This window comes from Magallana gigas, chromosome 1 (genome assembly GCF_963853765.1).
Source record: "Magallana gigas chromosome 1, xbMagGiga1.1, whole genome shotgun sequence".
In the NCBI taxonomy this organism is placed as follows: domain Eukaryota; kingdom Metazoa; phylum Mollusca; class Bivalvia; order Ostreida; family Ostreidae; genus Magallana; species Magallana gigas.
Window position 1 is genome coordinate 14221744 of NC_088853.1, and position 5492 is coordinate 14227235.

The following is a 5492-nucleotide window of genomic DNA, read 5'->3' on the forward strand; positions in this document are numbered from 1 at the left end:
AGCCATGTTGAAAATTTATTTCTTAAGAAAATTTCCGTATTAAAAAAGATAAGCCATGATAGCAAATCCGAACCAGAAACAGCCTTCTTTCTAAAGCATTTGGTACACATACTATGCGGGTTCTCTTGCAAACTGCATTTGTTAAAAAACAAAAGCAAAAAACAAACGGAATATAGAATACTGGCTTTAGGTTTTACAGTACTGTGTAACTTAGGAGACATTTTAACAACACCAGATTGTACTGAAGTAGAATCAAATCTCGCAAGGGAAATAAACAAACATTTGAAGCGAAAAGGGCAAGAAAAAATCCTAGAGGCTATGTCGGAGGCAAAGTTTTTAATTGATTTTCATAAACCATTACATGAACTGCTAAATTCAGGAGAGCACAAACTTCTGTGGTGCAGTTGGGATTCTGAAAATGGATTAAGTCATACAACAGAGAAAGAAAATCACTATTTTAAGGACATTTCAATCAAACCTGAAACCCGCACCGCAATTACAAAGGCAGAAATCAGTACAGATTCTAAAAAATATGAACATTATATTCTTGGTGAAAATCCACAACTATTTCATGAAGAGTTTCCTAAACCCAAAATAGATGGTACAAACATTTGTTCATCAATAAAAAGTTCAAAAAGAAAGGGGAGAAAAAAACGGAATACAATACACGACCTCGAGAAATCGGGAGATAATGCATCTTTAGAAAAAGATGAATCAACTAAACAAAGGACTGAAGATTGTATAAACGATTCAAATGAAGAAATCTCCACTGAAATGTCCATTGAAGATACAAATAGTCAACTTAAAACTTCAAATGACAATGGTGCAGCAACACACGAAGATTCAGATGTAAAAAAAGTGGCATTCGAAAATGGTGCAGAGCAGAACAAACTGTTTAAAAGTGGTCTACTTGATGAAATAAAAGACAGAAATCAATTAGGAAAGGAGAAAAGTACTGACCGTAATGACAATTTTCATGATGCAAAACGATTAACAGATTCAGATGAAAAGGTTAAAGCAATTAGTACTGCTTCTTGTGGAGGAAATGCGGCAGTCGACACCAATTTAAATCAGAAGAAACTTGATGATGGCGTTTAACTAGAAAAAATAGGAAAATGAATAATTCATTTGGTCACAAGAATCTACCGAACGATAATAAAGACGGGTTTCCTGATGATAAACTCTTGACAGACAGTGTGTCAATTATGGCATCGCGAGATACAGATAATCTTTTCCACGAAATCTGCTGAAGCTGACGAGACAAATCAGCAGATGAACAAGATGGACTTAATTGATAGAAAGTTTGATAATTCATACAGCCAGAATGATGATAAAATTGAAGATAACCATTACAAAAAGAATTTGAGTATCAATCCTGAAACAATATTACCAGAAACAATTAAGAGTATTCATGCAAACGACATGGAATGCAGTGATCAACATACACAATGGGAAGACGATGGTGATGAGTCTCTGAACGATATAAGATACTTATTTAAAGTTTAAAATGTGGATATTACGGATGATCAGGATGCCTCTCTTGCATTTTATAAAATACCTTTCTGAGGACTTTACTCACAAAGATGCAAATTGTAGTACAATTTAAGAATACCAAGTCATCCACAATTCCGTGAACTTATTGAATCAAGTATAGCTTTTAAAAACTATAACTGTGAGAATATTTTATGAACCCCGTATGAATATCATGATATTTTTTTGGTATTATTACATTTGTAGTTTTAATGAACAATTATAATTCATTTATTCCATTTAATTCAACGTTGTACACACCCCTTATCATACATGCGCCATTTACTTGCATTCTCGTTTAATGTAGCTTTCCGATTCATTATTTTTTAAAATTTAACCTTTTTTCAACATGTGATTCCTGATCCACAGAATAAAAAGTATATTATTGGGACACATATTTATATTATATTTATGTTATTTTCAGATTACATATCAATTAGTAAAACATTTTATTACTGAAGGTATAATATCCCTCTAAATAGAAAGGTAATAGTTTTTTTCCTTTCTAAAATTGACAGATTTTTTCCTAGCAATATAAGCAATTGATTTTCTTGATATCAAAGATATGCAATGTTTTATAACTGATAATCACATATGCAAGATTCCTTATGTACAGGAAGAAATTGCAACTAAGATATTTGTTTTCTTTGTATAAGAAATTGGAGACAACAACAAGACTGCATGCAGTGTTTGCACATGGAAATCAGCAATCCATAAGTTATGTTTGTGTGTGTATCTATAGTTTTATAGAAAGTTGGCTAGTTTGTATTCCAGGTATGTGTATGTAAAATATGTCAGTAGACACGATGCATATTTAGATGTTAAATTATTTGACGGTCTTCAACACCCCGTCATTTCAATGACAGTTTGTTACAACATAAAGATTTCAAACCACTGTGAATTTAACTCTTCATATCGCCAAAATCGGATGTCTACCTCTAATTATATTGCTTTGAGTACAGCCCTCTACTAACATTGTGAAATTCATGACCATTGAGTGAGAGGTCGCGGGTATGATAAGGCAACTCACAGCGATCAAATTCCTCTAATCGATATGACGTCACAATAAGCAGCATGATGTCATATTTTACTCAGAAACATGTCGATTTTAACTGTATCTCTGGTTTATATAATAAAAACTACAGACATAAAATATCACTAGAAACTCTTCTAACTGAATATATCTTCGATTTCTCTCTATTACGTATAATTATCATTGATGACGTCACAAGCATGTTTAAAAGAGAAGATCATGTCGGGAGACAAATTATCGGAATGCAGTGTAAACAATGCCGAAATAAGACTTATTTAATACGGATACCTAAGATTTAGATGAGTGTCAGTTCGAATATAATCAGGATAATACAGGCATGGATATTTTGTTTAATCAGCGAGTGTTGTAAGGTAAGGGGATCGACATTTATATGGCTTGACAAGCCTTTCCTCTGTCAATATGTACAACAAATGGCAAAAGTGTAACACTACCCTGGATATTAGGAAAGATGACTTTGGTAAATATTAACGGTATATGACCTAAACTACATGAAAAGTGCTGCTAGAATCCTGTGCTTTGTTGTTTTAAACGAAAAATACGTAGTATTTTCAATGAAATTTTAGAAGTTGAGAGGGTTTCCGATAAATATTTACAATATTTATTTTATGCGATGTACAATAGGATTCTAGCAGTAATGCTAATAAACATGAACTAATTTCCAATCGAATTATTGTAGAAAACATACAAATGAACTTCGGGGTAGTGTTACACTTTTTGATTTTTTGTTAAGGTAAAAAAGTGATCTATTTTTAACTGTCACGTGATACCATGGCACGGCAGCTTCAAAGATTGAGTCGATTCCGAAGTAGAAAAATAATACCTTGGTGAACTCTTTCACTTGGTATTAATATCCAGCGCTGTTTTCATAAAAATAAACATTATTTAAATCATAATTTTGACGGTCATTAAACTATGAGTTGCCTTAACCTACCCGCGGTTCAGACCATAAGTTGGGGTCTATATGGTCATATATTGTAAATGTATTCAATCTTAGTACTTCCATGTATATGTTTGAGAAAAACTAAATCCTTGGTTACGATGTCGTCTACCTATTTAGTAAAATTCATGACCTCTAGGACAAGGGTTCAGGCCCCAAAGTTCCAACTCAAATTGTGAAATCACGGTTTCTGGGACTGGGATTCCGGTACTGGGCGCAGCCAATATGGGCATAAAGTGAAAACATTTTTCTTTAGTCTCTAGTCAAAGGTTGCACTATTCGATAATTTCCATTTGTATTTTCTATTGTATTCTATAACTTTCCAAACACCCCCCCCCCCCCCCGCAAACAAAGTTTGGTGTTGGGGGGGGGGTTATATAGGAATCATATTGTTCGTCTTTCCCTCCGTCCGTCCGTCTAAAATTCGTGTCCAGTCCACTATTTTCTTATGGAGAATAATTGGAAGTGTTTACTTCACTAAAACATTGATTATGACATAAGGGTGTGTCATTACCTTGACCCAAAGTCATTTGGGAAAGGTCAAGGTCACTGACAAAACACTGCTAAATTCGTGTCTGGTCCATATCTTCCTTCTGAAGAAACATTGGAAGTTCTTACTTCACACAAAGATTGCTTATGACACGTGGATTTGTCATGACCTTGACCCAAGGTCATTTGGGCAAAGTCAAGGTCACTAACAAAAATAGAACAATCTTTTTTATGAAAAAAAGTTGCATGCCAAAATAATTTGGGAAAAAAATCAGGCTCGGTATACCAACCATTCAAGTTGTCAAGTTACTGCTTAACATGTGGATTATCGTTTGATTTTAGTTACGTTTGTTATTAAAGGGATGCAATTGTCTTCATGCATTTACAGTTAAGTTGAAATTAAATGGAATTTAAATAGAAATTGGTTTGTGTACTCATATTAGCATTGACAATTCCAAAAAAATAATAAAGCAGTTGTTATTGATAAAATATGAACGGTTAAATAGATAGCATCCATCATTTTCTATAATAGGATAATACTTGAGTTATGATTTTTTTTTCTTAGAGAGGAGTATCATTTGTGACTTTTCTCACAGTATCTCTAGTTTGAATCTACATTTTTTTAATAGATTTTTTTCTGTATGTTTTCATATGTTTTGTGTATATTTCATTTGTATTGTTTAATTTTTTATTTGTATTGCAGAAATTCTTGTTGCATTGTATAATTTTTATTTGTATTGTAAACTAATTCATTTGCATTGCATAATTTTTTATTTTTTAAGTAGCCTAAAGAATAGATTATTTTGATGTGTTACGCAGGATTTGATTAAATATTAATCATTTATTAAACTGGATAATGCTAAAGTTTCTGGATGGTTTCACGAGGCCATCTGTCGTAGCCTTTTTTGACAGCTTCATGGTTTTTTAAAGGCCATGTTTAACGATGTTTAACAAAGCTTGGTAAATGTACATGTATAAACGAATGTTCAAATACGTACATAAAGTAAGATTGTTTGCCTTCGCTTTACTGACAAATAACTCTAAAATCTCAGCACCCGTAAAACATTGTTCCCCGCTTATCGTTCTTGATTTTCTGGATGTATGACGTTTCACAGAACCTTGTAATTTTTCGATTTAATAAAGATTTCCAACGGAAGACCTTCTTGTTATTGCTTTGTTTATTTTCCTTACTAAGTTCTTCCGTTTTCAATGAAAGACTTTGTATTAAATTTGTTGGTAATTTTTTTTTCTAGACGTTTTTCAGGACTCACAAATCTCGCTTGTTTATTGTCCTAATACGTTCAAATTTTCAGGATATATTAGAAATTACAGTTTCTTAATATCTTAATGTTCCGGTACAGAGTTATAAAACTTATTTCTCTGTTTCCAAAAATATAGCGAACCATGTGCACGCAAAAGGCTCTGAAACTAATAATGGCATGTGTTTCAAAGTTATAAACCCTTAAACAAGAGGCCTATGGG